The following is a 23,423-nucleotide window of genomic DNA, read 5'->3' on the forward strand; positions in this document are numbered from 1 at the left end:
GACAGACAGTGGCTAATAGCACTTGCTGAGTACACAGGAGTTCAAATCCCAGCATCCACATGAAAAGCAGGATGGAGCTCGGGAGGTAGAGACAGGAGAATCACTGGGGCTTGCAGCCTGCCAGCCTCTCTCCAGGTTCAGCGAGAGACCCTGTCTCAAGGGAATAAGGAAGATTGATGGAGTTCCCAAAGACATACACCTGTGCACTACAGTACACACCTATACCACATGTACCTACATCTTACACACACACAACTTACAAGTATGTATTCGTCATGATCATTTTAAACATTTTTGATTTGATTTTGTGGTTGGTGGTTGTTGTTTTGTTTTGGCTTTGTTTTGTTTTTCTCAGTGTTGGAGTTCAAATCCAAGGCTTTGTACCTACTATACCTGCTAGGCAAAGTGCTTCACCACTGAGCCACACCTCTGCTTTCCGAGTTTGGCCAAAGCATGCTCTTAGAAAACGCTCTTAGGGGGCTGGAGAGATGGCTCAGTGGTTAATAGCACTGACTGCTCTTCCAAAGGTCGGGAGTTCAAATCCCAGCAGCCACATGGTGGCTCACACCCATCACTAATGAGATCTGATGCCCATTTCTGGTGTGTCTGAAGACAGCTAAAGTGTACTTAGATATAATAGTAAATAAATCTTTTAAAAGGGAAGAAAAAAAGAAAACACCCTTAGTCCCATTCCTGTTAAATTATCCACAACGGGTAAAACATCTTAGGGAAAAGCCCACACTTAGAAAATCAGACAGGAGCGGCCTACCTGCCCGGATGCCTCCGGAGCAGATTTCTGAGAGAGCCAGCGGTGATCCCTATAATCCCTGCCCAAACACTGGCAGGCGCAAAGGAAGTGGGAGAAGAATTGAATGACCTTGTAGGCTGCTGATATCAGTGTGTCCCCAGATCAAAGGGAAGCCACAGCACACCCTCCTGCCATCTGAGTTCTCGCAAGAGACCTGCTAGGAAGCAAGACTTTGGCCTCCTGGCTGTTTAATCACATTTGTGTTGTCGATGATGGTGTTCTTGTCTCAGTAAATTGAGATCTATCCAGGCATGGTGGTGGTACTCTGTTATCCAAAGAACCCGTGGGCTGAGGCAGGAAGATCCACTGAGCTGAAAGCCAGCCTGTTAAGGGTCCTTAACAAGACCCTGTTTCAAATATCCAAACAAGATGGGCAGGGGCTATATATACATCAGTTTGTGAAGTGCCTGCCTAGCATGCACAAAGCCCCGACCGAGTTCAATCCGCACCAGATTCATTAGTTAGCGTGGTCCAGACCTGTAATCCCAGTCCTGGGTGACCAGAACTTCGAAGTCATCCTCAGCTACACCGAAAGCTCCAGGCCACCCTAGGTCACAAGAGACCCTGCCTGAAAAAGACAAAAGGACTTTTGTGTGGTTTGTTTTGAGAACTAAAACCGAGTTGACTTTCTGTGAGACGACTAGACACGCTTAGGGTACTAAGTTTCTTGGGGGTTTCCAGAGAAATTCCCCACTGCTTGACCCACTGGAAAAGTCCCCAGGAGGCAGAGTAGGTATGGCTGGGAAGAACCTAGTCTCCTTGACAAGGTGTTTCCTGTGCATGCCTGATATATGTATGTGTGTGCGTGCAGGGTCTCTGTGACTCCACACTTAGAACCTGAGACCACAGAGCGGGTCCATGAGAATCCATTGTGCACGCGATGCATCTGCTATGAAGCAAGTGGAGTCCCTGCAGAGTTGGGAAAAGCATAGCACCAGCTGCCCCCTCTGTCCTCATACCCTGACCCCAGCCAGACTTCTGACCTGACGGCAAACTTCACCCCAACCTGGGCAGGATCCAGCTGAGTCAGACTGACATTTCTCCCCCAAACCAAGGCTCTCCCTTTTGGCCTGCTGGAGCAGAAACAGAGAGGAGGAGCAGGCCCAGATGGACTACAACTTGCATCACACAGCGAAGGCTGAGCTCCAGGCTGGCAGTTGCTGCCCTGCCCTACCCTACCCGTTGTGCTTCCAAGTAGAACACAGAGCCATGGCGCAGAGTCGCAGCCTGGGAGAACCTGAGCAGGTGAGGTCTGGCCTTTATAAAGAAGACTCCTAATTATCTTTGCTAAAGCAATAAGATAGACAGGCAGCTCGCTGTACCATCCTAATCCACCCTGCTCCTGGACCAGCATCAGATACAAAGCAGCTTGTTTCTGACCATTGGCTGTGTCTTTCTTTCTTCACCATGAGGCTTGGCTCTGTCCTACCTGAGGCTACACTACAGATGTTGGGACCCTTATGTCTTTCTGTTTACAGGCCTCAGCCTCGGCCTATGGGGGACGTTGGTGGTGGGGGTAGCAGTGCATATTTGTTGGGAGTAGGGGAATGCAGAGATGAGGGAAAAAGGAGTGAAGACTGCTTGCTTGGTTGGTTTGTTCATTTGCTTAAGACAGGATCTCTCTGTTAAACCCTGGCTGGCCTGGAATAAACTATATAGACCAGGCTGAGGTAGAATTTGTGGCAATCCCCCTGCCTCTGTTGCCCGAGTGCTGCTATTATAGGACATCAGCATACCAACACTCATCTTTCATTTTCCTGTAATTCTTGTGTTGTTATGGGAGAATATACAGGCATAACATTATTGTTGTAACTATCATTAAACCCATAGCCCAGTGGTGTTGGGTATATTCACATTTTTCTGCAACAACCACCTCCACCACCCATCTCTGGAACTTTTCCTATTCCCCAATTGAAATTGTGTCCCCTAAACTCTAAAATTCCCACCCTACTCCCTTCCCCTGACCCCTTCTAGGCCTGCTGTGATGGGTAGGTTCTTTATCAATTTGACTGGTGTTGAAATCACTATGGAGACACCATGTTTCCCCAAAGGTTTAACAGGGGAGGAGGACCATCCTGAGTGTGAGTGGCTCCTCTCCATGGGCTAGGGTCTTGAAGTAGCAAAGCTAGTTGATAACCATCTCTCTCTTTGTTTTCTGACTACGATGAAATGTGACTGGCTCACACGCCTTCAGCCATGGCCTTCAATCCTCTAACATGAGCACGAATAAGCCTTTTCTTGCACATATTGCTTTTGTCTCTGATCACAGCACTGAGAAAAGCAACTGGTGAAACCCACATATTCAAGTCTGGCCTCCTGCATCCTGCCTCCTTCCCAAGAGCCAGGATCAAAGACAAACATACCATTCACCAGCATGCCAATGCAGTGATTTTTAAAGGCTGAGCAATTAAAATGGCTTGAACATCAAAAGGTTGATCCCAGCCCCCACCCCACACACATGTGCATGCACACACAGTTCTAGGAATGGAACCCAGGGCCTTCAGAGTGTTTCCCAGAATTCCTAGCAGCTGGAATTCCTACATACCTCATTCTCTTGAGACAGTCACTTGCCTAGTTCACTCCAGTCACTTAGCCGTCATCCCAGGACTTATAAAACTAGAACACCGTTTACTGGGTTTGAGCACTCTGCCTTCGAAGCCAGCACCTTTGATTGGCCCTGAGCTGCTTTAGTGTAGAGAAAAGTGAGCCTCTCTGTTCTGGAAGCCTGCAGAGTGTGTGTGTGTGTGTGTGTGTGTGTGTGTGTGTGTGTGTGTGTGTGTGTCTATATTCTACATGGCTGACTTTCTGCTCCTCCTACCTCTGCCTGCTGAATGCTGAGATGACAAGTGTGTCCGTCACTCTGCCCGGGTATTGCAGTTCTTGGGACTGAACTGAAGCCTTCATGTACGCTAGGCAAGCACTCTAACCAACTGAGCTATATGACCAGCCCTGCTGGCCTGCTTTCTACGTGCTCAGACGACAGTATCTCTGCCTGTCTCTCTCACTGCCTGTGCTCCTCCTTTGTCTGCCTCTGCGGAGTGCAGACTGAACGTCTGAGGGGACTTGGTTCTTTCTCTTCTCCCTCTCTCCTACACTTTGCTGGTCTTCTCAGCTGCTTTTTAACTGTCCCCACTGATTGAAACACTCTGTCCCCGTGCTTCTCCTATTTGTTCTCTGGGGACTTACTAGGGACTTCCCAGCATTTCCTTCCCTTAGCTCCTTCTCTTATAGACGGGAGTGTTTGAGCACAAAAGGGAACAAATCTCACTGATGCACATCAGAAAGCTAGGTTGTCTTTGTTTTTCTTAAAGAAAGGACAAGGCTGGCTGGCACTGCCCTCCTACAGCTCTTTCTGCCACCATCTCCCTATCACTAAGTTATTAGGCATGTTCGCATCCCTAAAATAAGACGATGCCAACCACACTAGCATTCCTCTGCACTTGAGGGAGTTCCCGCATTCAGTACTCAGTCCCCTCTTCAATTGCAACAATTGTAGGCGACTCTAGGCACATGGGATGTGGGCATAGCAACTGGAAGTGGCTGAAATTGTTGTGATGGAGACGGGGTTAACACCGCATATGGATGTACTATGACTGCGAGATAGAATCTCGTGCAGTGGCTCACCAATGTCATCTTGCACTTGGGAGGCTGAGGCAGGAGTTCTGCCATGAGCTCAAGACCAACCTGAGCCACAGAGAGAAATCCTGTCTAGACTGATCTACAATATAAAACCTGTATCTGGCACTGTTATCGGGTCAAAGAACCTATGGCTAGACAGGTCCCAGGCCCCTGGGGAGAATTCTGGTAAACAGGCATAGTATTAAACCAATCCCTAATTAGGCATCCTTATTCTCATAGATAACCATCTCCCAACTGCCGTCAGAGGCTTCTTAGGTTCAGGTAATAGGAGACTATAGGCTGCTCACCCCTAAATGTCTCATCATTCACCGCCTCCCAAGGGTTGGGGACAATTGCAAAACAGGGGTGAGAAAGGCTGTGTGAGCCAGAGGCAGCTGTTGACTACCAGGAAAGTGGCTGTGGGACACAGCAGGGGCAATTGCACATACAACTTTACAGTAGTTGAGACGGCTTGCATAAGACCTGCACAAGCTCAAGCCCAGCTTCCCCAGCATGTAGAAAGAATGGGGGCGTGTAATCAAACCCCCAGATAAAGATCTACTGGACAAACGGTAGCTGCGGGAGAGGGAAAGTTCATTTTCTTTGAGTGCAGGGCTCCTGGATGGTCAACCATGCTCCAGTGGAAGGCTATGTATGCAAGAGAACATGGGTAGTGGCAGCTATACTCAATGTGTTTGGAGAGGGAGGGGAGGAGGAGGGGGAGGGAGGGGGAAGGGGATGGGGAGGAGAGGAGAGGAGGGGAAGGGAGGGGAAGGGGAGGGGAAGTAGAGGGGAGGGGAAGGGGAGGAGGAGAGACAGAGGATACAAAGTTGGATGGATGAGTAAGAGAGATATGGGTGGATCTGAGAGGAGTAGGGAAGGGTGAATATGATCAAAATTGTATGTGTAAAATTATCATAGAACCAATGAAGAATGAGAAAAAAGAAACTGTCCTAAACCAGAAAGGGGGGGGGGGGTTGGCGGCTAGGGAATGAAATGCCTCTATTTTCTAGGAATTATAACCATGTAAAGAACAGCTTGTAGGCTGGTCGGTGGTGGCGCACGCCTTTAATCCCAGCACTTGGGAGGCAGAGGCAGGCGGATTTCTGAGTTCGAGGCCAGCCTGGTCTACAAAGTGAGTTCCAGGACAGCTAGGGCTACACAGAGAAATCCTGTCTTGAAAAAAACCAAAAAAAAAAAAAAAAAAAAAAGAACAGCTTGTATTTCTCTCCTCTCTAGATACTCGTTTATATTATGCCTAGAAACAAAAGAGATGCAGCTGGTGTGTGCACAGAGCACACAGAGATGCTGAGCCAAGGTTATCCTCAAATTCCTAACCCCCCTGCTTCCACTTCCCACCGTCAGGATTGCAGGAAGACACCACCAGGCCCTGTCTCATTTCTATTTGTTTCTTTGTTGCTGTTTGCTTTTATCCTTGATTTGTTTGTTGTTTTCTTGTTTATTTTGGAACGAACTGAGACAGAATGTCACTTTGTTGCAGACTGACCTTGAACTCACAGCAGGTTTCCTGCCTGAGTCCCAAGTGTGGATCACACGCCTGAGCCACCACATCCAGCTTCAGGCTTCTGCTCTTGTCCAAGTCAGCAGGGCATCCAACATCCTAGGTTAAAAAACAAGCCCAACAAGGCCAGGGCCTTAGCTGGCAAGTCCAGGACAGCTCTAGGCCAATGGACCCGGGAGAGGATCCCAGGCTTATCCAGCAGAACCTGAGCTGGATGCCGGTGGCCCCTGCCTGTGTGGTATGATGTCCTCAGCCAGGTGCACCCAACATTGTGAGGCAGAGGGAAATGGACTTGTTTATTGTTTACTGACCAATGACATTTCTAAGAACTCTGAGGCTGGATTAAGAAACAAGTTAAAGGGAGATGGGCTGGCTGGCGGGCCGGTCAGCGAAGTGTCAGTTTCTTCTTGTAAACAGGCCTAGGTCAGTAAAAGGATCTGACTGAGATGTGTTAGACCAGCATGAACCACACGAACGTTTCAGGTTTCGAATGAGCATATGAAGATAACAGAGGTCACTAGAAATACGGGAGCTTCAGAGAAAGGTCAACCTGGTCACATCTGAGGCTAACTTTTTCTGTAACTTCCTTTATGTCACCAAATCTTAGCTTATAAATTTCCTTTTTAAAGTATCTGTGTTTGGCTGTCTCCACACTGATTTTCTTTCTTTCTTTCTTTCTTTCTTTCTTTCTTTCTTTCTTTCTTTCTTTCTTTCTTTCTCTCTCTCTCTCTCTCTCTCTCTCTCTCTCTCTCTCTCTCTCTTTCTTTCTTTCTTTCTCTTTAAAAAAAAAAGCCTCACTTTGAAGCCCAGGCTGGAGTTGAACTCACAATCATTCCAGCTCAGGCTCCCAGACCTTAAATGCCTAACCTAGGCCCAGGGAGACAGGAAGAGAAGGAGGGGATAGGGCTGAAAATGGTCTTAGGAAGCTTGGACTTCGGGAACTCCGAAGTTTCAAAAGCCTATGCCAAGCCCAGTGCCTGTCTGTCTGTCTGTCTGTCTGTCTGCTTGTGGATCAGGATACTCCGGTACTGCTCCAGCTCCCCATGTACTGCCACGCTCCCTGCCATGAGGATAATGAGTTAAACTTCTGAAACTGTAAGCAAGTCCCCAGTTAAATGCTTTTTAAAAAAAATAAATAAAGGGGGAACAAATACTCACAGGAGGAAATATGGAGTGTGGAGCAGAGACTGAAGGAAAGGCCATCCAGAGACTGCCCCACCTGGGGAATCCATCCCATATACAGACACCAAACCCAGACACTATTGTGGATGCTGGGAAGTACTTGCTGACAGGAGCCTAATATGGCTGTCTCCTGAGAGGCTCTGCCAGAGCCTGACAAATACAGAGGGGGATGCTTGCAGCCAACCATTGGACTTTGTATGGGGGTCCCTGACGGAGGAGTTAAAGAAGGAACTGAAGGAGCTGAGGGGGTTTGCAGCCCCGTAGGGGGAGCAACAGTGTCAACCAGCCAGACCCCCCCCCCCACTGGAGCTCCCTGGGACTGGACCACCAACCAAAGAATATACATGGAAGGACCCTTGGTTCCAGCCACATATGTGGCAGAAGATGGATGGCCTTGTTGGACATCAGTGGGAGGAGAGGCCCTTGGGCCTGAGGGTGTTTGATGCCCCAGTGTAGAATGGCAGGAAGAAAAGATGGGAGTGGGTGAGTAGGGGAGCACCCTCATAGAGGCAGGGGAATGGGGGATGGAATAGGGAGGTTCTGAAGGGGACACATGGAAAGGGAAAAACATTTGAAATGCAAATAAAGAAAATATTCAATAAAAAAAAATAGCAAAAAGTAAAATAAAATAAAGAGTTGCCGCCGAGTGGTGGTGGTGCACGCCTTTGATCCCAGCACTTGGGAGGCAGAGGCAGGCGGATTTCTGAGTTCAAGGCCAGCCTGGTCTACAGAGTGAGTTCCAGGACAGCCAGGGCTATACAGAGAAACCCTGTCTCGAAAAACCAAAGCCTTGGTCATGGTGTCTCTTCACAGCAGTAGAACAGTGACTAAGACCCTAACCTTAAACATTGATCCTCCTGCCTCTACTTTCCAAGTGCTGAGGTCATAGACATGTTTATTCAATGCTGGGTATGGAACTCACAGCTAACTAGACAGATACAAAGTGAGTTATCTCTCTCCCAGCCCCCACCTCAGCTTTTTTGGATGAATGAGTGTTTTCATTCTGTTCCCCACAGGTTACAAGGAGACTTTAAAAGAGTTGCTAATGGTTTGATGTCTGAACAGGTGACCCATGGTGTATGCTCCCATTCAGTGTGCTGGAAATTGGGTTTCTCAGGACTTGACCACAAAGGAACCCATTCCCACTGACTCCTGGGTGTCTTGAGGGAACTGAGAAACCTGTTGGCAGAGGCTCTGTCAGGTCTGCTGGTGACAGGGCATGGCACTGGGACATCCAGATGTTTCACTAGGGAAACACCTGGATGATGTAAACACAGAAGGGGAGAGTCACATCACCCACATCCAGGATGAGCTAACCTGGGAGACCTCGGGATGCAAGGGATAAAAGAGAGGCACTGAAGGTGCTTGGCTTTCTCAGACCTGCAGCTTCCAGTAGAAGCCACACTGAGATAAGACGCTTTATCAGTAAATCCCTTGGAACTTCACAAGTTTCTCTTTATCTCGAAGGGTCATCTGGGATGTCAGAGTGCTTCTCCAGGCCAGAAAGAGAGGAGAGGAGAAAGGCCTGAGGCCCTGTGGTAGGTCAGGGCAGGTCTTCTCAAGGATAACTCCAACTACACCCAGCCCCGCCTCCCTCCCATACACAGTTTGTTTTCTTTTTTCTTTCTTTCTCTTCCTTCCTTCCTTCCTTCCTTCCTTCCTTCCTTCCTTCCTTCCTTCCTTTCTTTCTTTCTTCCTTTCTTTCTTTCTTTCTTTTTTATGAGAGAACAGTATCTCATGTAGCCAGGCTGGCCTCAAACTCACGTTATAGACAACGCTGACCCTGAGCTTCTGGTCGTATCACCTCCACATCCTGACTCTTAGATACAGTCCCCGGTTGCTTTGCTCACTTTACTGCTGGAAATAGAACCCAAAGCTTCGTGCTTGTTTTTTAAAGACTCTACCAACGGAGCTATATCCCCAGCCCTGGTTTTGTTGGAGTTTTTGTTTTTTATTTGTTCATGATACGGGGTCTCACTCTGTAGTTCTGACTAGCCTGGAACTTGCTAGAGACCAGGCTAGCCTCACATCTGCCTCTGCCTCCCAAACACTGGCAATAAAGTCATACCCAAATTGGCTTTGAGTAAGATGTAAAACCAAGCCTGTTCTTGAGTTTCTCCTGTCTCTGCCTCTTGCATGATGAGATTACAGGTCTGGGAGTTAACAGTTGCCTCTGATATTGAAACATTGAGCTCTTAAAGCAGAGAGGGAAACAAATTAAAAACTCTTGAAAACTGACCTGATTCACTAGGGCCCACCATGCCAGAGAAAGCAGAGCCGAGCTACAAAGGAGACTCCCAGACCAGACTTACTGCCTGGAAGAATCAGAAGCCAGCCCAGACACCTGGAGATTTAGAGCAACCGTGGCACCTGGAAAGGACACCCTCTGATCTGTTGAGCTGCCTGTGCAGTGTGCTCCAGGTCTATCAGTCTTTGTGAGCTGGGGTGGGCTCTGTTGATGCAGCTGTCTTTGAGTAACTTCTGCTCCTGTAAGCAACCCCTCACCAACGCTTCTGTAAGTAACCATGATAGAACTCTTGGTTCACCAGGGTGGACTATGGTGGCATCCATACTTTGGTCTGTCATGGGTTTCCTTTCTGGGGTGAGTTGATGACTGTGTTTTATCTCTCCAGGAAAAGTTTTGTCACACAACACTATCAGCTGTTAGATAACACTTAAGGATTCAGCGTCTCACTATCATTGCAAAGGTGTAACAAAGAACCCTTGCTTCCTGGATTCAAAGAAACAACGGTTGTAGATTCACAGAACGTTGGTGCCTTAGGAATTAGTGGGCATCCTACTTTCTTCTCAAGCCTTGATGTTGATCCTGCAGGAGGGAGGGAGAGCAAGGCCCAGAACTGCTTCTACTCCAAGCACAGCCCATGCCTACCTCCTTCCTCAACCTGAAGCAAAGTTTGATTCTTTTGGCTGCATCAGCCCCTTCCCCTCTGCTGAAGTGGGCCACAGAAGCCATCTGGACCATGATGCAAGCCAAGGTTGGGAAATTTACCACACTTCCTTGATGGGAACAGTCCCAGCAAATGTGCCGATGACTTCACTGAGTGAGCAAGCAGGGACTTCCTTGCGATCTCAAATCCAGGACCTCGGTGTTCCAGCAGACGGCACAGCATCTGTCCCTGACACCTAGTGGTTTTCGGGTTTCCCTCAGTGACTCAGACACTGCCACAGAGGCAAAGGTGCCCAGCTCACGCTTTCTGAGTCATCCTTCCAACTACAGAACTCTGGGCTCCAGCCAGATCCATAGCATAACAATTTGCCACTGAAATAGTTGACAATTTCCACGCATTCCAGCTCAGGAAGTGCTGGCTTGCTCTCTGCTATCCCATCCCTGCTTTGAATAGGAGGAGCTAATCTTGGCTAATAACAAATTACTACCTCCACTAAGATGCTTACTATTATGAATGCGTGTGGTACTGCATGTGTGTACATGACAAACCCACGTATGAAAAAGAACAGACTTAGAAAGATGAGTTAAGGATAAGGCTGGCACATTCCCCTAATATCAAAACTCAGAGGATGTGGCAAATGAACTGTGAGTTCTAGGACAGCCTAGGATACACACATAATTACAAGACCTCCAGGGCTACATAGAGACCCTGTCTCAAACAAAACAAAACAAAAGACAAAAAAAACCACAAAACCAACCAACCAAACAGCAGGCGTATGCCAAGGCTGGCAGATCCCGGAGTTAGAAGCCTGGTCTACAGAGCAAGTTCCAGCATAGCCAGGGCTACACAGAGAAACCCTGTTTCAAGAAAGCCTGGCTCCGGGCTGGAGAGATGGCTCAGCGGTTAAGAGCACTGACTGCTCTTCTAATCCCTGCAACTACATGGTGGCTCACAACCATCCTTAAAGAGATCTGACGCCCTCTTCTGGTGTGTCAGAAGACAGCTACAGTGTACTTACATATAACAATAAACAAATCTTTAAAAAGGAAATAAAGAAAGAAAGAAAGAAAGAAAGAAAGGAAGGAAGGAAGGAAGGAAGGAAGGAAGGAAGGAAGAAAGAAAGAAAGAAAGAAAGAAAGAAAGAAAGAAAGAAAGAAAGAAAGAAAGAAAGAGAGAAAGAAAGAAAGAAAGAGAGAGAGAAAGAGAAAGAGAGAAAGAAAGAGAAGCTCTGTCTCAAAAAGAACAATAAAAGGTCTTGTGACAACTTTCATGTCACTACAGTTCTGGGGAACTGATGCCCTCTTCTGGCCTCTAAAGACACCATAAAGATACCTAGGCACAGACACACACTACTACTACTACTACTACTACTACTACTACTACTACTACTACTATTATTATTATTATTATTATTATTATTGACAGGGTCTCTCTATATAGCCCTGGATGTCCTAGAACTCAAATATAAACCAAGCTGACCTTATACTGAAGAGATCTGCCTTCCTCTGCATCCTGACAGCAGGTATCAAAGGGATGTGCCACAATGCTCAGCTAACAGTTTTTAAAAATACAGGGCTGGAGAGACGGCTCAGTGGTTAGGAGCCCTTGCTGCTCTTCCAGAGGACCTGGGTTCATTTCCCAGCACCCACATGGCAGCTCACAACTGTCTGTGACCCTAGTTCCAGGGTCGCAGGATACTCTCACACAGAATACATGCAATCAAAACACCAATGCATATAAAATAAAAATAAGCAAATAATTAACAATATGCTAAGGCAGGAGCATTGATACAAGTTTAAAGACAACCAAGTAAACAGTGAGTTCCAGTCTAGCCTGAGCTACATGAGACATGTCTCAAAGAAACATCCACCCTTCAAACAAAAACTAGAGGAACAGAAGGGAAAGCACTTGGACCGTAGCTAGCTAAAGCTACTTTCAATAGACCACCCAGCCATCGAATGAACCATGAAGGATAGAATGACAACTGAGCTCAGCCATTTTTAGGGGATGCCACACCCTGTCTTGAGACTAAGTATCTATTTCGAGAGCTCTGGTAAACAAGGCTCTTTTGCTTAGGAGCAAAATCAGATAGCCCAGTGCAAAGGTGCCTTTCTATAATCCTAACATCCGGGATGCTGAGGTGGGAGAAGTCACTGAGAGGGTGAGGCTGCCTGGATTCATAGCTTGGGATACACAGCAAGATCCGGTCTCACACAAAACCACAAACCCTTCCATCTCAACATTCTAGAACTGAAACCTAAAAAAAAAAAAAAAAGACTGGGAAAGCCTTAAAGAAACACACAGGCAAGGGAAAGAAAAACAAGAAGAACAACCTTATATAAGTGTGTATTTGGGAGGCAGGCAAGGACAGTCCCTCTTCTGATCTCTTCTGGTCCCTCCTGGTCAGTTCTTCAGACAGATCTCAGCATCTGGGTTTTTTCTTAAACGTGAATATTGAGAGGTGGCTTTTTTGTTTATTGTTTGAGACACTGCCTCAATTGTATAGCTTTAGCTGGACTGTGTAGACCACACTGGCTTTAAACTCCCAGGGATCCACCTGTATCTGCCTCCCTAGTGCTCGGATTAAAGGTATGTGTCACCACACCTAGCTGTTTGCTTCTAAAACAGGGTGCAGTTCCCATCTGTCTGGTCTCAAACTCCCTAGAGAGTTAAGGATGATCTGAACACCTTGGCCTCTAGAGTCCTGGTATTATAGGCATGTACCACCGCTCCCAGGTCATGTAGCACCAGGGACGTCGGCCGTACCACCACTCCCAGGTCATTGTAGCACCAGGGAACCCATTGTAGCTCCCAGGGTTACCATTGTAGCCAGAACATGCATACAAGTTCTCTAGCAGCTGAGCTACCTCCCCAGCAAGATTCCATGTAATCTGTAAGCCCCTCTGCAGATCCCAATGGTCCCCTCTTCCCTTCAGTGTCACCTATGCCACCCCCCCCCGTTAAAATCAAGTCTCTCAAGCAGAGAAGATCTACTCTTCAGCGATGATGCCAGTCTTTGAGACGCCCACTGAGTCATGGTGGCTTCGTTTTAGCTACCTATAGCCTTCCACTCACTGAGATGCCGCTCTACTGGTTACCATGGATACCCATATTATACTTTTCCAGGCCCAAGAGTAAGAATGCAAAAGGTGTTCTCCCCAAGGGCCATCTAAGGCCAACATGACTTCAGGAACTCTAAAAACAAAAACAAAATACAAAAAAACAGCACTCATTACAGAGAAGCAACCAGGTGTGAATGCTGCCTTGGGTAAATCCTTCTAAGCAAAACACAAACAAAACCCACCAAACAAACAAAACTTTGATATCAAAGTTTCAGGATGGGTTCTTAGTCTGAGCTACATGAGGCCCTGACTCAAAAAGAAAAACACAGAAGGAAATTTTTATCTAAAACATTTAGCACCTCTGAAAGTTCGTGCTTCATTCTGCAGCCCAGGCTGGCCTGGAATTCATAGTTTGTAGCCTAGACTGCCCTTGACTCGTGGCAATCCTCCTGTTTCTGACTCTTGAAATAAGGGATATTAGTACCTACCCTGTAGGATAGTAGGGGCAGGGGCAGGCCTGTTTGTGTATTTGTGTGTGTACATCTTTTAAAGGCAAGATCTCACGTAGCCCAGCCTGGTCTCTAACTTGCTATGAAGCTAAGACTGGCCTTGAATTCCTGATCTCTTGACTACCTGCTAGGATTATACATATATACGATCATACCCAGATATCCCTAGGGTAATACCAAACCAAAACCCAGGGACCACAGAGCTGATGCAGACCAGCATCTCTCTCCTGACTTTTCAGGGAAGTAGACTCTGTGTTATCTTCTAGGTAATAAGTACTCAGGTCAAATTCATCCTTAAGACACAGCTCTGAGCCGGGCAGTGGTGGCGCACGCCTTTAATCCCAGCACTCGGGAGGCGGAGGCAGGCAGATTTCTGAGTTCGAGGCCAGCTTGGTCTACAAAGTGAGTTCCAGGACAGCCAGGGCTATACAGAGAAACCCTGTCTTGAAAAACCAAAAAAATAAAAATAAAAATAAAAAAATAAAAAAAAATAAGACACAGCTCTGCAGATCTAATCTGCTTTGAGGAGGGGAAGGGTTAGAAAGCTGGGGACAGGGTAGGAAACAATGAACAGCTGCTGATATCACGATGCCGTTGTATTTGTTAAACCCATAGTCAGGATCATACTTCCTGGTGAGGTGGAGATGGGACATCCTTCCTTAGTGCTGGGCAGTCCTTTTCCACCTGTACATAGAGCAGCAACACACCTTAAAGAGCGAACCTTCCAGACCAAATGATAAATCGACGCAGAACCCTGCAGACTATATCACTTTTTGCAAGGTCATCTACCTATCTATCATCTATCTATCTACCTATCTATCATCTATCTATCTATCTATCTATCTATCAGGATAAATTCTTTTATGGATACACAAAGGCTTGGGGTACGCAAGATGAAAACTGAGTTTTAGGCACCCATCTCTCTCTCCTGTGAATGTGAACTTCTAGCTCAATCTGATTCCTGGACAGAACCCTATAATTTTTCAGTAATGAATCTCAAATTTGGCTCCTATAAGTTTATATCCCCCGAGGCAAAAGCAAGACCAACACAACCTCCTGTTTACCCAGCCTTCCAAATACTAGCAGATCGAAATCATGAGCCTCTCCTATCCTGCCCTTATCTTGCATCCCCACTGCTTACAAGGAAGCCTCACATGACATTTCCACTCTCACCGGCTCAGCAACTCTTCCTGTCCTCTTAGCTAAGTGTTGTGTGTAGTCACAGATGCAATGCATTCTAGGTCCTATGAACTAAGATGGTAATGGGCAGCCTCAGGGGTTCTCAGAGCCTTACCCTAAAGCTAGCTTTGGCTTCCTCGTTTCTGGACCAAAGCGATCATCTAGATCGGAAGCATTCTTCTCACAGCAGCTTCCGTGAGTTATTTACACAAATGCCCAGCAGAACATCGCGTCCGTGATCAGGGGGGTTGGCATACTCTGCTGCCAAGCAATTGTACTACTGTCGAAGATTAAAAACACTCTGTGCTCTTAGGCAATCGCCCAAGTTCAAGGTTTCAAAATTTAAAAGAGAGAGAGAGAGAGAGAGAGAGAGAGAGAGAGAGAGAGAGAGAGAGAGAGAGAGAGAGAAAGGAAAAATAGATTTTTAAAATAGACCTGTCCTTGTAACTGTTTTTCTTTTGTGGGTTTGCAAGCCCACCCCGGCCGCACCCGCCTCTCGGTTCCTCTACAGTTATTTACAAAGCGTAGCGGCTCCCAGGCCTTCTTGGAAAATTCCCTTTGCCAGGAAGGCGACCCAGCGGGCCAGCAGAGGCGGGAAGCCCAGGGACTGCAAGCCCTCCACCCATGCCTGCGGTGCACAGACACGTGCGTGCGACAACTGGGAGCACAGACGGGCACGTGAACTCAGCGTGCCGTACAGTCCCGAGGGGAGGAGCGAGCGCTGACCAGCTCGTGGGCCGGCCGTGCGCCGCAGCCAATCTACGCAGACCTGCTTCTAGGCCACGCCCCTTTGTTGCCAGCTGCTGCGTCCCGAGCTGACCTCTTCAGGATGGTGAGACAGCGGGCAGTCTCTGCCCAGGCTGCGCGCAGTGCTACCCACCACTTTTCTGGGCGCGGATACAGTAGAGGATGCCGTCCCTATGTTCCTATAAGGGATCTCAGAGACAGGGTTCCTCCCCTACACTAGGTTGGGTTGTCGGGTTCTTCCGGGTCCTCTTCCCTGGTAACCACTTCAGGACATAAGCCTACCTTCTTCGTTGCTTCCACCCCCATAGCCACTCTCAGAAATCAGAGGCAGAAAAGAATGTTCCAGGGTTGACATTCAATCTACTGAAGTGTTTGGTTTGTTTTTTGTCTTCGGTTACTTTTCTGAACTAGACAAGTCTTTAATCCCAACATTCTAGAGGCAGAAGGTAGTGGATTTCTAGGAGTTTTAAGCCAGCCTGAGTTACATAATGAGTTCTGACAAGCCGGAGCTAGATGGTGAGACCTAATAAATAAATGAATAAATAAGTTAATGATTAATTTTTGGAAGCCAAACGTGGCAGTAGTCCACAACTGTAAGCACAGCGCTTGGAAGGCGGAGGCAGGAAGATCAGAATTTCGGGGTCATATTATAGTGAGTAAGGAGACAGTCTAGGCTACATAAGACTCCATCTCAAACGCCAGTTTCAAAATGTGAGGTTTCTTCATTTAAATTTTAGCGAACATACAAAATAATGGGTTTCATTGTAAAATTTTCTTACATATATGTCATTGTAGTTTGCTATTACTATTATCTTCATTTGGAGGGACGGATCTTGCTGTGTAGATCTTGCTGTTGCCCTCAAAACCAAGTTCCTCCTGCTTTAGCCTCTGTAGCCTCTTTAGCCTGGTGCTGGATTTCAGATGTGCACCTCCAAGCCCAGAAACAAAAAACAACTTTTTGGTTTTTTAAAGTAGTACGTGCTCATTGGGCAATGACGAAAAGATACCAAAAAAAACTATGTTTTTTGTTTGTTTTAAAACTAGTATATGTTCATTGGGCAATGGTTAAAAGAACATCAAATAACTGTGGTGGTATTTCCTTCTAAATTTCCATATATTTGAGATACTTTATAATGCCCCAGGAGCTCTGGTATTTGACCTCACTGATTGCCCTTTACAAAATGTCATTGCTTCTGGTGGTCATCAGATGTTATCATTAAGAATTTTACTTTTCTAATTAAAATAAACAGACTCTGGTCATGGTGGCTAGGCTAGCCTTGAGCATACAAGTAATCCTCCTGCCTCAGACTTCCAACTTCTGAGAGACAAGTTTGGAAGAAAATATCACCAGGAATATCTGATGTTATTTCAACCATTGCAGATTTAAAATTATTTGGAGGACAGCATCTTTTATGTTTATCAGATGCCTGACACAGCCTCATAGACACAGAAATAAGTACCATTGCCAACAAAAGTCAGACTAGCCTGGAACTTACTATGTAGCCCAGGCAGGCTTTGAACTTACAGAAACCCTCCTGCTTCATCTTCTCAATTGCTAAGATTACAGGCATTAGCCACCATATCCAAATCACACAGCATGATTTTTAATTTTGTGTGTGTGTGTTTTATATAAAGGCTGCTCTGATGATATTAATTCTCAACTCCACCAGAGGTGTAGGCTGGCATGGAACTCATGACTTTTCTTCTACCTCTGCATCTTCAGCACCAAAACTTGGGAAATGTTCTTATTTAAATATGGGGACAGAACTCATGTGCCTAAAGGCACACATGGAGGTCAGAGGACATCTTTCTGGAGTCCATTCTCTCCTACTGTGGGAGTGTCTGGGGTCCCACTCAGGTCATCATGCTTAGCAGTGAGTGCCTTTACCCACAGAACTGCCTCACCAGCCTACAGCCTGGTTTTTAAAAGGTCTAGTTAGTCATTCAGTTTTTCTAACAGAAGCCAGGAAGAAGTACACAGCCATAGAACCTTCAAAAAGGACTGTCTCCTTGCTCAGTAAAGTTACTTGTTTGCTAACACTGAGGTATAGCAACATTGTGCCACTGTGTTGCTACTGAGGAACATTCATTGTGAAGTGAGCACTTGGGAGTGTTATAAGGTTAGAGACTAAGTTGGTTTCCTATACAGCAGTAGCAACTATGTGACCTTTTGCTCAGTTAAATGATCTAGTGAAGAAGTTTCATATAAACCAGCATCTAACAAAAACATGATCTCAGCTAGAAATGGATTCCCTCTGGCACTCTCCAGTGACAGAATCTAAGTCACAGGAAATGGCACGAGACCAGCATGCCAGACTCTTGGTAGAATGCACACTGACTTGTGTTTAAGAGGATTATTTTGCTATTGTTGTTGTTTGAAACAGGGTCTCACTGTGGATCTCTGACTGGCCTAGAACTCTCTATGGAACCCAGGCTATTCTTGAACTCCTGGAGATCTGTTTTTAAAGATGTGATGCTATGCCCAGGCACTATAAGGGGACTATAGAACCACAACAAATTGATAAAATTCTTCTTTTGATTTGTTATTCCTTTATCTATTTGTGTATGTTCAGTCACATGTGCCAAGGCCAAAGAAGGACATCAGGTGTCCTGCTTTGTGACTTGTGGGAAGCCACATGTGCCGTTGCAGGGTGGCACTGGCTACCGCTGGCCATCACACATACATAGGCAGTAAAGTTTTTTGCCAAGATGAGGTTTTGAGAATTAACCAATCAGATGAGAGACAATTTAACCAATCAAATGTGAGACATGCAAATGTGGTGGTAAGCATAACCCATGCATAACCAATCCAGGTGTGAGACACACCTCTACTAGGCCTATATAAGCAGCACCAGTTCTGGGCTTGGGGTCTCTTCGCCTCTGCAATCAAGCTCTCCCAATAAATGTGTGCAGAAGGATCCTGTTGCAGCGTTGTTCTTGCTGGTGAGTCGGGCGCAAGAGTGACTCTCTACCTTATTCCTTTAGAAAGGGCTGTCTCTGAACATGGAGGAATGCTAGCAGCCAGTCTCTTCCTGTCTCTACCCTCCACAGGGTTCCAGGTGCTGCCCATGGCTACACCCTGCTCTTTATGTGTGGTCAGCTAGATGGAGGCTGCAGCTACCTGCTTCTAGTTTGCCTGGGAATGTAAGTTTGATGGAATGCACGGCTTCTGATAAGAGGGCAATCCAACACAAATCAGAAAGGGTTGTTCACTCAGGTTGAAGGTGAACTTGGTCAGCTGCAGACTGCCATGCTGGTACAGAAATCCTGGCTTGGGTTTCACTCTTCTCTTCACAATGGAGCCCTTCACAGTTTATGTAAATGTAGGAAGGATTGGTAATGGATGGCTGACTACTAAGTACTCAGAAATGTCCAGAAAATGGGAACTTGGTAAATGTTTGTTGTCTTGCTTGCAAAGTGGCATTTGTGTGTGTAAGTACAGCATACAAACTTTTTCTGAAACTCTTTAGTGTGTTCCTCAGTCCCGTTTGGAGAGAAGGTCCTTCTTTCTTCCTTTTTCTTCAGCTCATGAGGGCACAACTCAGTGGACGTGCCCAACCTGCTGGAGGGGGTCAGGTTTTTTCAGTTTTTTGTTTTGTTTCCTTAAAGATCTCATTGCTGTTCTTGATATTGTTGTTGCTGTTGTTGTTGTTGTTCTTGCTGTTGTTGCTGCTGCTGTTGTAGTTGCTGTTGTTGTTATTGTTGCTGCTGCTGTTGTTGGGGGGCCTGTTACATTTGTTTGGGAACCAGGGACTCAGCTAGACAAACCCTGAGCTCTATCCCCAGCAGCCCTACTACTGTTTTCTTTCCCATGTGGTTCTAAAAGTGCTGATCCTTCTGCCTCAACCTCCCCAGTGATGGATGCTAAGGAACTCTGAGTTCTGGGATTAGAAGCTCAGTTCCTTCTTTGTTTGTTTGTTTGTTTGTTTGTTTGTTAAAATCTGGTTTCAAAGCTGTAGTCTTCGTGACCTGAAAACTTATTGTATTGTTCATGCTGGCTTCAAACTCACAGAAAACCTTCTACCTCCACCCCCTCAGTGCTGGGATTACAGGTTTGAGCTATGATGATTTTGTTGTTCATTTGTTTTTGCTTTTTGAGATAGGAGGTGGAATACCACACTTTAGCCTTGAATCTACTAAGGTTGAGGATGACCTCGAACTCCTCATCTTCCTGCCTCTATCTCCCAACTGCTAAGCTTACAGGAATGTATCATCATACGCAGCTAATTCTTCTTAACATGAAGACCGGGGACCTAATGAAGTAGTCAGAGGTTAAAGCGCTTACTGCAGACACAAGAGGATGAGAGTTCAGATACATATGCAGCACCCACATAAATACCTGGTGTGCATGGTAGCATGTCTATAATTCCTGTCTCAAAAGGCTGATACCCTTTCCCAAAGCAAACTGGCTATTTAGACTAGCTTTAACAGAGAGCTCTGGGTTTGACTGAGAGACCCTGCTTCAATGAGTAAGGTGGAGTGATCAACGAAGATTCCTGATAATACCCATAGGTCCCCACACTCATGCTTGCATACATGCCTGCACACATGTGCACTAACAAATGTGTAAACATGTGCATATGCATACATACATACACCACACGTACATACACGTTAAAGGATAAAAACACAACCACAAAAGCAGTCTACAGGGTAACTGACTCAAAGCACAGTAGTTTTCTGCAGAAGGCTATTTGCTGAATCTCAGTCCCTTGGAACCGCAAGCTGAAGCTAAACTGCTACTCAGGCAGGTTATACTGACCTTGTGTTGGCTATTCAAAACATCAATCAAACACAGGCCCTCAGGCCCTCAGCTGCTCCAGGAGGTCACCGTGACCTCAGACAGGTGACTCAAGGCATCCCCAAAGAGGGCCTGAAGACAGCACGTGCCTAGCTTGTCATGAAGACTTCACTTAGCACACTGTGGTTTGCTACCACCTCATCTCCAGTGCAGCTGCTAAGGAAGGAATCAGTGACCCCAGCATCTCTAAACTGCAGGTAGGAGGCAGTTGTGGGAGGCATCTGTGATTCACACTCTCTCACCCACATCAGACCCATGGACAAGAACTGCATCTCTAGCCTCTGCATCACCATCTGTTTGCCTGCATTGCCTGTGCCTGAAGCTCCCACCCGACTGAATTGCTTCACCCCTGACTCTACCCTCTGAAAGTGGTTACAGAGTGAATACATGCTTTCCACATCAAGTGAGTACTGCCGACTCAGTCACTGTTCTAGTGCTGTGAAGAGTCACCATGACCAAGGTAACTTTTATAAAAGGAAGCATTCAGCTGGGGGGATGGCTTACAGTTTCAGAGAATTAGTCCGTTATCATCATGGTGGGAAGCAGAAAAGAACCGTCACTGGAGCAGTGGCTGGGAGCTTTCCACCCTGACCCACAGGCAGTAGGCAGAGAGAAAGAGAGACAACTGGGCCTGAGGTAGGCTTTTGAAACCTCAAAGCCCACCCTCCCCCAACCCAGCAAAAAAAATCTCCTCCAAGGCACCACCTCCCAACCCTTCCCAAACAGTATCAACTGGGGACTAAACATGCAAACATGAGCCTACAGAGCCCATTCTCAGTTAAAGCATCACACCTGCCTTCATTAAAACCATCCATAAAGATGAAGGTTTCACTGTGGTTGTAGAGAACCTATGTGAGCTGTCCACTGCCTTCTGAGGCTGCCTCTGCTCTGCTCCCATACCCACTCAGCAGCAACGCAGCTCCCCAGTGCTCAGCTGCCCACTATAGATTTTACATACATAAAATTTTAAAATATACAAGACTGGCCTTGAACTCAGAGATCTGCCTCTGCCTCTCTGCCTCTCTGCCTCTCTGCCTCTCTGCCTCCCTGCCTGCCTCTGCCTCTGCCTCTGCCTCTGCCTCTCTGCCTCTCTGCCTCTGCCTCTGCCTCTGCCTCTGCCTCTGCCTCTGCCTCTCTGCCTCTGCCTCTGTCTCTCTGCCTCTGCCTCTGCCTCTGTCTCTCTGCCTCTCTGCCTCTGTGCCTCCCTGCTTCTCTCTCTCTCTGCCTCTGCCTTTGCCTCTGTCTCTCTGCCTCTGCAGTGCTGGGATTAAAGACATTCCCCAACACACCCGGTCTTCTTATCTGTTCTCTGTGGGTTTTGTCTTCACTGTAGCTGTCATGATGCCAGCTCCACAGCTATGTTCTGTCTGCTGTATGTCCTTGTTGTATCTTCAGACCTGGTTTACTAGATATTCAATATGTCAGTCAACTTTCCATCTCTGTGACAAAAATGCATGGATCAATCAACTTATAAGTGCATTATACATTCATTTTTAAAATTATGTATATGGGTGTGTGTGTGTGTGTATGTGTATGCGCATGACACATGAGTATGGAGGCCAGAGGATGTTGTTGGACCTCTCAGAGCTAGAGTTACAGGTAGTTGTAAGCTGCCTGAAATGGATGCAGGGAATGGAACTCCTGTCTGCATTCTTCTGGAAGAGCAACAACTGCTCTTAACCACTAAGCCTTTTCTGTAACCCATGCCCCTATACCCACACCTGTTGCCCCCTCTTATTATATATTCACAAGGAAAAGGGTTTATTTTCCTTTCACATTATAAGTAGTTGCTTCAGTTGATTTTTTTTAAGTGAGGGCACAGTACAAAGCCTTCTGGCTCACCTCATAGTGGTCAGAAAGCAAAGACAGGAGGTAGAAGAAGCTGTATCCTCTTCAAGGGTGTGCCCTCTGTGACTTAACTTCCTGCCATTAAGAACCACATCTTTGCACCACATTTCCCTAGCACAACAAGGTGGAGATCAAGCCTTCCAGTCTCCACAGTACCTAAGCCGTACCCCAAACTTTAGCTGCAAGGGAGTCAGTCAAAGAGGGCTAACTCTTCCAACCTCTAGATAGGTTGGAACACAGAAGAATAGCTTCACAATGATGAAGTATAAACCATTGTGTCCCTGGAGTCCATTTACTCTAGCAAAACTAGAGTCTTTTTCAATGAAATATAATACACTAGAAAATAAAGTGTACTGTACAGCCTAAGGATAAGTGTTGTGTCAGGAAATATCATCCCAAATCAGCAAACAAAAGTATTTACCAGAATTCCCGGGGCATCAAGTTTCTTAAAAGCTCTGCAGTGGACTGAAGAAATGGATCAGTAGTACACAGTGTGCCCAGCTGCTCCATGTTCAATACCCAGTGTCCACATCAAGCTGCTTTACTGCTGCCTATAACTCCAGCTCCAGGGATCTGGCACCCCCTTGTGGCTTTCCTGTGTACTTTAATCACATGCACAAACCCACACAGAGCTGCATAACTAAAATAATAATAAGCCAGGTGTAGTGATACACTCATAACCCCAGCACTTGGAAGGCAGAGGCAGGAGGAATTCTGTGAGTTTGAGGCCAGCCTGGTTTTCATAGCAAACAAGTGCCAGGCCAGCCAGGGTGACAGAGTGAGACCCTTTCCCAAAACAATCAATGAAGAGGCTGGAAAATCGGGTCCTTGGTGGAGAGCATCAGCTACCTATAAGGGGGCTAACAGCTACCTGCAACCCCAATCCCAGGGGGTCCAAGGCCCTCTACTGACCTCCACAGGCAATGCACACATGTGATACACAGACATAAAAATTAAAATGTTTAAATATTTTAAAAATTAAATTGCAGGAGCTGGAGAGGCAGCTCGGTGGACAAGAACACTGGCTGCTCTTTCAGAGGAGCCAGGTTTGGTTCCCAGAACCCACGTGTCAGTTACTCCAATTCCAGGGGGATCCGACGCCCTCTGTTGGTCTCTTTGGGCACTCCTTGCACACAGTACACAGATGTATCTCTAAACAAAACACCCGTAAAATAAAAATAAGTAACATCCTTGTTTCTTCCTTTTGTTTTTTTGTTTTTTCCAGACATGGTCTATCT

The 23,423-nt window shown here is 46.5% G+C and overlaps 1 protein-coding gene and 1 long non-coding RNA gene across 3 annotated transcripts in view; one reads left to right on the top strand and one right to left on the bottom strand.

Annotated features, from left to right (window-relative positions):
- The window catches only part of Pfkfb3 (6-phosphofructo-2-kinase/fructose-2,6-biphosphatase 3), an 82,642-nt gene that overhangs the window by 48,651 nt on the left and 10,568 nt on the right, over nucleotides 1-23,423 (bottom strand). The gene's annotated exons all lie outside the window — the stretch shown is intronic.
- Gm10851 lies at nucleotides 1,562-9,893 on the top strand. Its single transcript, XR_865972.3, has 3 exons — nucleotides 1,562-2,053; nucleotides 9,382-9,645; nucleotides 9,764-9,893. It is a non-coding gene; the product is annotated as a predicted gene 10851 (long non-coding RNA).

Source organism: Mus musculus, chromosome 2 (genome assembly GCF_000001635.26).
Source record: "Mus musculus strain C57BL/6J chromosome 2, GRCm38.p6 C57BL/6J".
In the NCBI taxonomy this organism is placed as follows: domain Eukaryota; kingdom Metazoa; phylum Chordata; class Mammalia; order Rodentia; family Muridae; genus Mus; species Mus musculus.